A 13,024-nucleotide genomic window follows, 5' to 3' on the forward strand; every position below is an offset into this window, starting at 1 on the left:
ACTAACAAAAGATAATATATCAAGATATTCTATGTATGTGTCAAAAATATTCCACTTTTATCTTTACAGAACGATGATGCATATATGTAGGCATTCCGATTTAATTAATGTCCTTCAAAAATGTAAGTAATTGCAGAATCTATGTTCCTATAAGAATCAACTAATCATTATGTTACAACAGCCAGCCAGTTTCTAAGTATTGATCAGGCAATTACTGAACAGTTTATTTAAAGACCTAACTATCTTGACTTTTTTCAGATAGTTTATGTGCTTTGATGTGTACCAGTGTGTATTTGTTTGCTTTTAGTGCCACACATAGCTCAGTCCATTGAGACAGTACAGTCCACCTGATTGACTGATTCCTCTTCAACCCAGCTGTGATTAACATTTACATTTATGGCATTAAATGCAAATCCAAAGTAATTTACAATTATGATTGAGTACAATTTGAGCAATTGAGGATTAAGGGGCCTTGCTCAGGGGCCCAACAGTGGCAACTTGGCAGTGGTGGGGCTTGATTACAAGTACCTTAACCACTGAGCTACCAATGCCCTCGGTGGACATTTTGACAAATCATCCTCCCAGTCTACTATTCTGAATGTATCTGGGAGAAATGTTCCTGTTCGGGGGGTGCGTTTGCTCATATATCTGATACAATCCTGAAAAAGTTGATTTGCTCAGAGTAGATTCTGCCTTTATTACAAAAACTTTATTTATTTTATTTAGGACCTTATTAATTCTAAATGCCTGTGTATATGCCTCATTATTATACAAGGATAAAAGTGGATTAATGCTTTGACACACATAGATAGATACATACATAAATACATATAATACCTTGACATATTATATTTTATTTATTGATTTAGAAATAGGATCACCACTGTGGAGCAATCACACTTCCATTACCAAAACGCATGCTCATCTTTCCGATGACATTGCTCCTGAAACATTCATTTGAAACGGGCCCCAATCCAATCCAATGCATTCAGAACTGTTTTACATACAACAGGCTGGTAATTTCATGCAGGCACTGCCAAAAACAGCCTAGTGAAATTGTCCTGAAGTGGGTTTTAAGACAGAGTCCATTGGATGAGGTCACATCTGTTGCGGGAACAGGGAGTTGCTTTGGAGCACATGGCAAGAAAGGGAGAAACAGCAAAGAATCACTCAAAGCTGAAAAGCTGGAAAGTAGAAAGAGAACAAATAATAAGAATAAACAAATAAAATTAGGTTATAAGGAGACAAGTACACAGCTGGGATTAAGACATAAGGGTGCATATCATATTGCTGTATTTAATGGAGTCTATGTGCAGCCAAACCACTGTTCTGATATGTTCTGTTAATCCTCGTCTTTAATTTTTATGCTTTCATCTCTCAAACAGCATATAGGTGAATAACCCCCATACAAGGTATAGGGAGGATTTGAGTTGGTGTATTTCCTCCCTAATTTTGAATCTAAAATATACAATCTGATTAGGCTAGTTTGAAAAGCCCAGGACCTTTATTATTTATTTATTTTCTTTCTGAACATATTGACAAATGGAGCCATTATACTTTGGGGAGGAAACGGAAGCAATTGCTTTAGCTGTTATGGGTCTTTTGGTTGGCATATCCATGCTTGATTATGTGCTGAAATGTCAGGGCAGTCATAAATGAGGGTGAGATTTGGCTGCAGTTGGGTCAAGGTCATTAAGGCAGAATGACAGGAAGATGGCTGGGATTGGGAGAGCAGGTGGAGGTGCTATGAAGAGGACTGCAGTTCCATGGCATGTTTGATGAGCCTTCATGTAAAAGCTGGGTATAAATCAGATGGAAGATTTAGAGTACAAATTGAAAGGAGAGAAAAGTTAAGAGGAGAGATTGTGTGTATGTGGTGAGTGGCAGTTGGGGTGGTTGGAGAGGTGGGTGCATTTACAGTGGGTCGTGGGTGGAGCTGTGAATGACACCAGAGCACTAATAGAGAGAGGAAGAGCATTACAATAATGGAGAAGAGAAGCGGCATTACAGCTAATGAGAAACAGAGAGATGAGAGAGCAATGGGAATACACACTAACACACATATGTGCAAGCAGATATCAAACGGGTGTAAGGAGGCAATCGAAGATGGATAAAGGCAGCAAAAGATGAAGGTAGTTAGTATTCAAAGCTGAGCAGTCCCATCTGCTTAGCGCTGCACCGCTTGTCGTATAACTGTCGGTGGGTTGCAGGCCACATAAAGAATATCCTGGGTTTGATGTAATTCCACAAAATTAATGACAGCTTTATACTCAGAAGGCCAAAAGGGAATGATTAGTGTTTAATCGCCCATCTGATCCTCTCCCCTGTCCAAGACACACTGCCCATGAAGCTCTATCAACCTGCTTTCCTTCTGTATGTTTTTTTGGGGGGGTTGCTGTTGTTGTTTTGTTTGCTGGGGAGGGTGTTACTTGTTGCAAAGGCACAAATGCATTTTTTAAATGAAACCACTGTGTGTGGTCTGTGCACATAGTTCACTCCAGTGTCAGCCATGAGTCATCAGCACACAAAGATTTTACACATACCCTTTATCTCATTCTCAGAAACATTTATTCCAAATTCCCTTAATGTGCAAATTGCAGCTTATGTGTTCAGTTCTGGCTTACACTGTGCTGTATACCCAGGCTGCATTTTTGTCAGCATAAAAGTGAGATATTCTCCCATTTAGATTTATGAACAAACCTTTAAGTAGAAACATCTTGTGGGTTTCTGGTGTCAAAAATGTAGGTGTGGCCAGTATCTCCAGAGCAATATATTGTACAATAACATTTTTATATGTTCTTTTTATTTCTTTTTTATCCTTTTATTTTCTTGCTTTATTTTCTATATTGAATAACTCTCAGCAGAGTACTCTTCCACACTAGACATCAGAGCACTCCTCTCCTCTAGATGGCAGAGCACTCCTCTACATTATACAACAGAGCACTCTGTTGTAAGAGGTACTAGATGGCAGTACCACTTCTCTATACTAAAGAAGCAATTTGTTCCACTATCACTCACTAAATATATTAGCATTTAGTTCCCTTTACAGTAATATGATGTGTAATAATGCAGCAATAATTCAGATGCACAGAAATATGCACAGCAATAATGCAGAGCATCCTCCATAACAGTCATAAATTCATATGTTAATTTTGAATTTTTGCCTGATAAAATATTTCAGATGGGTATATTGTCTATTTATTTATAATCCTGCCCATTTATTCATAACCTTGATGGAATACCAGCCCTCTCAAGTATCCTGTAATAGCTATGCTGATTAAGGTGGCCATAACCTTGGTAAAACTCAACAACTGTCATATAGCAACTCCAAATCAAATTTATGTATCTGAAAAAGACAATTAATTTTGAGTTAGCAGTTTATAAGACCTACTTTTTAACCCAGCCACTCTGCACTTACATCTGAATAGTTGATCTCAAAACATTTTTACTTCTAGTAACATTAAGATGGGCTTTAAAAAAGGGCTGATAATTGCTGGTTTGGCAGATTTTAAATTTGCATAAACTTGCCTCAGGCCACTTTGACCTGCCTGAGATCCAGTTCTCATGAGAGTCTTAAAAATGTTTGATTTGCCAATTACAGACACTAGCCAAATCCTTAAGATATATACTAATGATTTCCCTTCATTATTTAATTAATGAGTGTATTTATTCTTTGTTTGTCTAGGCCTGTATGCTAACACTTTAAACATATTTCCAACTTTTAACTGACTTTCAAGTCAAAGTAATATTAAATAACCAAAAGGCATGCTCTTAAACACAAATGATTGAAAAGTTGTTGGTATTTGAGTTAGTGATTTCCTGACAACAGGAAACACTGTTGTTGTTTTCACTTGTAACCTCAAGGAGTTAAAATCATGAAGTTCCAAATCAAGATAAACGTCAGGTCTTATTCATAAATTAAGCTAAACTGTCTTTTAATAACTAGAATAGCTCTCAAATAATTGTTATGTTTCTGTGCCGTAGTTCCATGTCTATATAGTATCTGCATTCATACTAACAATCACAGAAAAGGCTTAGTGTTTGCAAATGAGCACACCATGTGGCTTCTTTTCATCCCAAATGAACTGTTATTGTTGTGTTGCTGGATGAAGTATATTCTTGTAAAAATAAAAAGGAAAATAACAAATTTGTTTATCATTTTGGCTATTCTAGTAGAAGTTGTTTTTTAGTTTAGGCTATACTTATGTAAAAAAATACACCTATATTTGTTATTGCTTTTAAAATAGATTTATTGGGGGTAGAATGGATTGGGATGGGTATATTTTGTATTATTTCTTTAGTAAGAAAATGAAGAAGACCAGTGAACACCCTTTTAATTCTCCTGCGTAATAACTGCAGAAACACAGATGTTAAGCTGCAGCATTGAGTGCAGCAGTGTCATAGTCTAGATTCAAGAAATATTACCAAGTAATTTTTGTTTACCACACAAAACAATTATTTGGAACCTAATTATTTTTAAAGCAATTTTCACTAGAATATGTTGTATTTTGGCTTGTTTTGCAGTTTAGAGACAGGTGTAATTTGCTGGATAGATTCAGCATAGATTAATTTGTGAGAAGATTGGATAATAAATTTCAAGAATTTCAAGAATTGCGACCAGGTACTTTTTGGTTTTGGGTTTTTTTTTTGGGGGGGGGGGGGTGGAGTTTTGCTTAAACTTAAGACATTTTATCAAATATTAGTATATTTGAGGTTTATTTTCAGGTGGCATTTTTCCAGTGTAGGACCATGATGTATTTTTCATTCTACCATTTGGTCTGGAGACCACCCCCTTTTTATGAGCTTCCTCTAGTACACTTCATTCCTCACATTCTGGTGAGAGAAATGGAAGGGGGTCTGGCATTAATTCTTCTGCTTGTCATTAGCACACACCTCACTGATAGTGTTTTGAGGAACCATGGCACACCCACATGCCCTCAGACATGCTGCAACAATCAGGGGGAGAAATGTTATATCTGCATCTTTCAGACGCAACCTTTCACATCTATCGGGTCTTTTTAGGTTTGAATCCTTTGTTTTTACTACTGTTCACAGCATTAGGACTTAATCTAAATCACTGTTTAATGCTTTTTGTATACTACAGGGTGTAACTTGTATTCAAGCTGTATTGCTGATAGTTCCTGGTCGAACACATATGAGCATGTTCTGACTGCTTTATGCAGTGCTTGATCCTGCCTTTTCACCATGGCCATTTTCTTTAGGGTTACTGGCCTGTATCGAAATGAATCAGCTGGAAGAAAACATCCAGTTACCCAATGTAACCTCTTTCTAATGAAAAAAAGTGATTGCTTGTTTTGAAGAATTGTATTTTTGTAAAGAGCTGTTTCTTATTAAGTAGGTGGAACCCTGGATGTGAATTACATAAGACTGAATTACATAGAATACATCTTCATAGAATTACATAAGAAATTACATAAGGTAACCAGAAAATGCTTATTCATGATAGGAGAAGCTCCTCATAGCATGCTAATTTTAACCAAGCTTCTCAAGTTGTATGGTTGTATCCACTCAAGAATATACTCCCTAATGACTAAAGAAGACATGAGATCTAGAGTTTGGAGATTTGGTTGTGAAGTAATGTGGACTATGTGAAGGCCAAAGATATACTTCACCCCCCCCCCCCCCCCCCCCCCCACACACACACACACCACCACCACCACACCCCCTTCATATTATCTCATCCTCCCCGATTTATATTGAATAATTGTCTGCACTTTAATCTTAATCTTAAAATTACTCTCTAAAGCTGATTTTAAAAAATAATTAATAAATGATACAAAAGTGGGTCACAGTTCCGCCCCTGGCAGCTCATGCCAGCTGCTTTATCTCTTCCGATTCTTAAAATGTTTTGCTTCACAAAGTCATAATGAACTATACTTACACTTATTCATACCATTGTCAACTGTTTGTGCCATTTGCCATTCTTGAGTTTCCCTTGATTCCTAGTCTATGTACATTTAGAGTTATTTTCTCATTCATATAAAATTATTCTTTTGATTGAATTACTACTGCTGTATGTATTTGTATAAATGCAATATAAATGCATTATATATAAATGTAAGCTCACTAGACCAAAATAAAGTCAAATTCACCAATAGCAGCAATTTTTTGTTCAATAGGTATCTAGACAAATAGAAAATCCAATAGTTTAAAACTCGACTGTCTGTTTTTGTCTAGACTATGAGGTTGTCTTCTGTTCTTCATGTCGCAACAGAACATTGACCCTCCCACATTCCAGGATGGCAACTTTAAGGTGAATCAAGCCAAATCTGTGTGTGTTCTAACGAACACGATGGATCATTGCATTGCTTTGACTTAATGGGAGAGGAGATCTAACCAAGTATTGCAATTCTGCCCAGTACTACTCAAAGGAGGATTGGGTTCCATTTTGAGTCTTGTCCTCCCAAATATTCTTCTTTATGCCTGTTGCCTGTGACTTGCTAGACCTGTTCTTGTATAGCTGTTTTGAGACAGTAAAAATAAATAGAAATAGAACATTGGGGAAGAAGCGACACATGCAGCAACTTCTTTCAGCTGGAGATCTAATACTTATTGTGTTTTTAAAAAAAAAACAAAAAAAAACAACTGAGTACACTAAATAAATGGTGCTTTGCTTTTTATCATGACAAATTAAACAGTGGATATTGTATCGCATGATATCATTTAAAGTTTAACTCCACAAACACAAACTGGAATGGCTATGGGTGGAGCAGGCATTTTGATGCACACACACACACACACACACACACACACACACACACACACACACACACACACACACACACACACACACTCATACTCATTTATACTATCTCATTTATATCAATACATTTAACTCTTCTCAGATAAATAAGCTGTGTTTTGCATTTAACTCTTCTCGGAGAACTAAGCACTTTTGGTGAGTGTGAGCTGTAAAGGAGCCATGCAGCAGATAGGCCATTAATCTGACCATAAAACCGCCATGCTGTCAGCGGTGCTGTCAGACATCAATCGTCCTGTGCTGGTCTGATGAAGGAGAAATAGGCAATAAAAAAGCAGCATTTTAGGGAAATTATGCCCAGCCTTCCATTTGCAAAGTGGTGCAGAGGCATGGAACCAGAATTCTAATGACAAACTGGTGCAGGGGCGGTGCGAGGGGTGGGGGTGGTATCAGAGATAAGGCAAGGGTAGGGGACAAACTGAAAGGATGCAAGAATGCTTTGAGTTGTGTACTGTATGAAGGTGGATGGAAAAAAAAGAATGAAATGGAAAAAGAATTCACATGCTCTTCACCCCATCCTGGTAGTGTTGAAATTGGGCAACATTGTGCAAATTCAGCATGTAAAAATTTCCTAAGGAACTTTTTTGTAGGAAATGTATTGTTGAGGTACTATTTTTTAAAGGATAGTGATATAAAGAGATAGAAAAATGTTCCGTTTTTTTTTTTTTTTTTTTTCATCTTCTTCCCCTGGTGTATATAGTAATGCAATCTTGACTTAAGTGGGCTTTGTATGTGAGAGTGACCTTGTTAATAAGGCAGCATATATGTTCTTTGTAAATTTCTTTAAAACAAAAAAGTCTTTAAAAACCCTTACCAATGAGATTTTGTCATCATGGGGACTTTGCTGCCACCTACAGCATGTTTGCTGTTATTAACTGAATTCTGGAGTCTTCCTTTTAATATCTGCATTTTAAGGTAGTCAAAAGCTTTTGATAAATGATACTCTTTCTTTCCCCTCCTTCCCCCTGTAATGTTAAAATGGTCAAACAAATCTACATTAGTTTCAACAGCACTGCAGAATGATGAAAATAATACACAATGACAGCACACAGAAAAGGGCCAAAACAGGCACATGATATATTTATCCATGCCACAAACATCCTCCTAGTAGCACAGCGATAAAAACCTAAGCGCCTACAATTTGAAAGCAAAGCCATAAAGTGTGTGCTTTGTGGCTCATGCAGTTGCTCAGGCATTTTACATGAACAGCTGAGTAGTATCACAGGGCCTTTCTGTTGGTCACAGTAGCTGTGTGTGTGTGTGTGTGTGTGTGTGTGTGTGTGTGTGTGTGTGTGTGTGTGTGTGTGTGTGTGTGTGTGTGTGTGTGTGTGTGTGATTGGAAGAGTGAATGAAATAGAGTAGGACACATAGAGAGAAAAAAAAGAGTAATATGTGAAGGACAGACTAAGACCGCTGTCGTTCTACAACTGTGCATTAACTATTGAACATCTACTCTTTGGTCCAGAATTCTTAGAACTGGGGAATGTATAGAAAGAGAGAAAGATTACACACATGTTCTGTCAGTTTAATTGTTTACACAGTACCCAGCAATACTCAGCCACTACTGGGAAAAGAGCTGTCAAAAAGATATATGTGATTAGATTGTATTAAACTGTAGAATATGATTGCAAATAAAGACTTTGCTGAGCAATGTTCACAGACTAATACTGCATATCAGTAAAGCTCAGAGATAATGCCACCTAGTACAGATTTCTCTATATGTTGCATTTCTTATAGGGTATGATGGAAAATCATAAGTTTCATGTAGAATTAGCTTTTCTTTTTCCTCCATAGGGTAATATGGAACAACCTTTCACATTTACAGCATTTAGCTGACAATTATGACTGAATCTGGCTTGACCATTTGAGAGTGAAGGGCCTTGCTCAGGTGCCCAAGAGTGGTGGGGCTTGAACTACCTTCCAATTACTAGTCAGGTACCTTAACCACTGAGCTACCACTGCCCCACATACAGATTCCATCTGCACAAAAAGGGTTTGTTGGGGGAAGGGTGGGTTTATGAATGAACAGCCTGTAAAAAAAAAAATGTTGGGGGTGGGTGAAACAGGTTTGATGAGAAAAATCGCAGCCCTGTAGTGCATCTGGTTATTGCTAGGGAGTATTAGTATACATATAAAAGGCATGCAAGGGTGGTTCAGTGAATGCAATGAATAAAGACACTGCAGAAAATAAATATTCTGTTCATCAATAAGAACATTTTTAGATCATGCAACAACCCATTCAAAAGTCAGTCAATACTGGGACTATGTTGTCCAATATGCTTATAAGAGTCTTCATTCTCCATGGTTATGTAGAAAGAAGCATCTAAAGACTGCCCTTATTTCCACATTTCTGCACAGATTTAATAGCAGCAGCATGAATAGAACAAGTGGAATAAACACGAGTAATTTTTTAAAATCAGTCTATTTCTTACTCTTGGTTTATCAGTTAATGGGGATTATACAAGTCTCTCTGTACCTCTGTCAGTCTCTTTCTGTCTCTCTCTCTCTTTCTGACTCTCTCTCTTCCCCTCCTTTTGCTTTCTCTGTGCAAGGTTATAAAAGCATCCCATTTCATTTTTTGAACTGCTGTGTAAAAAGAACACCTGTATGTCCACACACTGCACTAAACTGCAATGTCATTGGTATGTTTATGGCATTTGGGTTTTGGGGCCACACACACAAACAGACATGCTCTTAAATGTGTTTTTGTTTATTTGTTTTTGTAGAATGACTAAATGGTTTATTTTGTGCCATATTCCTTTATGAGGGGTATGATGCTTTTTGCAGCCTGAGTATTTTCTGTATTAGCTAAGCATAGTCCAGTAAACATTGTTTACTATATTAATTAACTTGTGTTACAACATAAGGCTGTAGACAGTCTCTTCAACATACTGAGTGATTTACAAGCCAAAGAGATATCTACAAAGTCATTCCACTTTGCCTTGCTTTCACATTTTTCTGTTTCTCATTTCTGACATTCAGATGCTGTCTATTCATATACAATTGCTGAATACTACCATCCACCCTCAAAAAAAGCTAACCAAATAGAAGAAAAAAAAACATTTGGAAATAAAAAAGTAACTTGTTTGTTTTTTATTGCTTGATGAAAGCTAGATCTTTTATCAGTTGATTTATGTCAGAAGTTGGTGATGGATATTTACCATAAATTTGGTAGACTTGTAGTCCTTTTGCAGATGTTACAGATTGGCAAAGATAGTGGAGAAACTCCTTTTCTTTGTTCCAGCCTAACAATATCATGTATGAAGCCACGTGAGAGCCTAGTCAAACAATCAACTATTACATTTAGAATAGCACAATACAATGCAAATATTGTACTTGTATTGCTTTCACTTCTGGCATTTCTTCAGGTATTGACTGACTGATTCATTGCACACACTTCCTTACTCTAAACATACATAACCATTGCCTACCTCTTGGTGTGAGTATGGGCTAATCCTGACACCTCACCCCCTGTATGATGTAACTCAGCCATGAACCCACCACTAACCAAACTACAAAAACATACAATTCTTGTAGGACCAATGGAAAAATACGATTAATGGTAAAATTGACAAAAATGTTCTTTGATATTGGTACTCATTTCATTCCTCTCGTTCTTATTATTGCAGCTCCTCTGTACTAGCTTGTCTTATTAATGTTAACTTTTATAGAAATAGTCATGTATTTTCAATCTCCGATTGAAGTTACACAAACATATGTACTATATTTGTTTTTTTGTTTTAGGGCTTATGTTCTGCTGTTTTGGATACATAATGCAGTAACCACAGTACTGTTATAACATTACATGTGAAATTGAAATGCTCTGGAGACAAGATCATACTTTAGAGCACTGAATAGGGCCTGTATGCAGTTGGTCATGTTCTAGTAAACTATTTAAGATTTTTACTTTTTTTTTTACCAGAGGAGTTTAAAGATTGCATTAAGCACTTCTGCTACTTCAGAGAGATTACTGTGTGAGGTCCCTCATTTTTTCCTATAGTGTTCCCCAGCCAAGCAGACAACAACTCTCAGCGATTCATCGGATAATTATATTTGTTTTTAGTACATACATTGCTCTTTATAATTATTGGCACCCTTGTTAAACACGAGCAAAACAGGACATGAATAAATACTTTTGTTGTAGCTCATTGTGATCTATTATCTCACATAACAAATTTTTCAGTCAGATAAACTAGTTTGTTGTCATTTTCACTCATTTAAAATACACAAGTATAAAAGTAAATGATATACTTCTGGAAACATTTATTAAATTTAAAATTATACAGATGCGAAGTAAGTGTTGACCTACAAATGAGCCAAATAAACTTCTCTCACAGAAGATGAGCGTCTGCTACAGGTGGGATAGGACAGAACTGAGATGAGAATTAATTTAATAAGTCATGAGATGTAATATTAAATGATTGAATAGCATGCATCTTTCATTATTGTCTTATTTAGTTTCCATAATTATTTTTAATATGCTCTGGGTGTGGCTGGAAGGACTACAGGCTATAAAAGGGAGCTGTACAGAATGTATCTTAGTCTAACCAAAGCAGGAAAAGACTGCAGTTTAGTCTTTCACATTCTAGTTTTTGTTAATATTCTTTTGTAACTTCCTTTTATAATTTTTTTTTTCTGATGTAAATATTTTGGTATTGTATGGATAACTCTCTAGTGCACTAATGTACTGTTCAATCCACCTCTAGCAGTCAAAGTTTGCTGCGCCGCCCACCCCCCAATCACTGGCATTCAATAAGCAGGCAGTTTTATGGACCAGAGCACAGCAACACTTGCAGTTGTTACCTACATACGTTAGTGACTAATCATTCGTTTTGAAAGCTTTGCAAAGGTTTATGAACAACCCAAGAGAGTACTGCTAATTGTGATAAAGTGCATAATATATTTGTGGACTGACAGCACTAAGATTACATACAGAGTCAGTGCTGAAAGAAAATGCAACAAAAAAAACCCTAAATAAAACAATCAGATCAGAGACATATAATGAAAGGTCCTGAATATGATCACAGATGACTCACCACAAGGGCTTTACACAAAAACACAAGTAGGAAGGAAACCTTAATGTAAATTCTTGTGTTGGTATCTTTATTTTGTGTAACTGTGGTGATGTTGTAGGTCAAGGTCATGACCTTTTACTGCAGCAGAAGATTCAATGCTGGCAGATGATGATGAATGAAAAATGAAAATGGACATCACAAGAGTGAAATGAACAAAAACTCATGGAGCTATCACTCCAGGAACTGCAACATTAAAGGCAGGAAACTGTGAAAATGACTTAAAAGAGTAACCAAGTCAAGCCCAGCAAAAAGATCCCTAATACTGATGCAGAAAGAACTGACAAAGAGAAACATTATTTATTCCAGAGATGCAGGAATAATGCATATATGCAGGGCAGACTTTTTCCCATTAAACCATTGAAATGCATACTGAGGCTCTACAAAGTGTAATGCTTGCTATGGCATATGGAATCAAGGTAAAGCTCTTTTTTAAAGATGTTACACAGCCAAGATAAGCAAAGTCTCGGCAAGAAATGACATGTTAGAATGTAAAGGTTATTATTATTTACATTATTGTTATTGGAACTGGCTTTCTCTCTTTGTCCCTGTGTGATATGATGTGTTCCCTGCTCTCTCATAGGTTATTTGGATGCTGTCACTGTTTAATTAACTCTGTCTGGTTCATGAGGGAGGAGCCAAAGGACATAAAACTCAACATCAGACCTTAGCTGAAGAAGTCAGAGCTGGACTGAAACATGTTTAATAGAACTGCCAGTCTGCTAGGTTTTTGTCTTTAGTAGAACTTGTAGCTCATGTGCAAAAAGCAGGACTAGAAATATAGTGTGTACACACACTTTGAGATAAATTTGTAAGGACATGCTAGGATAGAGGGCAAGTGCCACCCCTTGTATTTTATGTTAATTAGAGTTATGAAATGGCCAGGTTTTTGGTACACTTGGTTTTTTGTGCAGTTAAGGTTTCTGGGATTAAAGTTAGTTTGTTTTGTTGCTTGTTGGCACTGCCCATATCCTCTTCCTTGTAGATCTCGACAGCAGTATTTAATTATCAAATGCTTCAATTCGATCATTCCAGCAATGAATATACTTCCTGCATTTTTTGAGAGTATGTATGTATGTAAAGAACTAGCCCAAGCAAGATGAAGTGACCACTGCCTAGGTTTTACAGGTGATGGAGCTGAAACACTGCACAGAAGATAAAACAAAAAGAC

The sequence above is a fragment of the Electrophorus electricus genome, chromosome 20 (genome assembly GCF_013358815.1).
Source record: "Electrophorus electricus isolate fEleEle1 chromosome 20, fEleEle1.pri, whole genome shotgun sequence".
In the NCBI taxonomy this organism is placed as follows: domain Eukaryota; kingdom Metazoa; phylum Chordata; class Actinopteri; order Gymnotiformes; family Gymnotidae; genus Electrophorus; species Electrophorus electricus.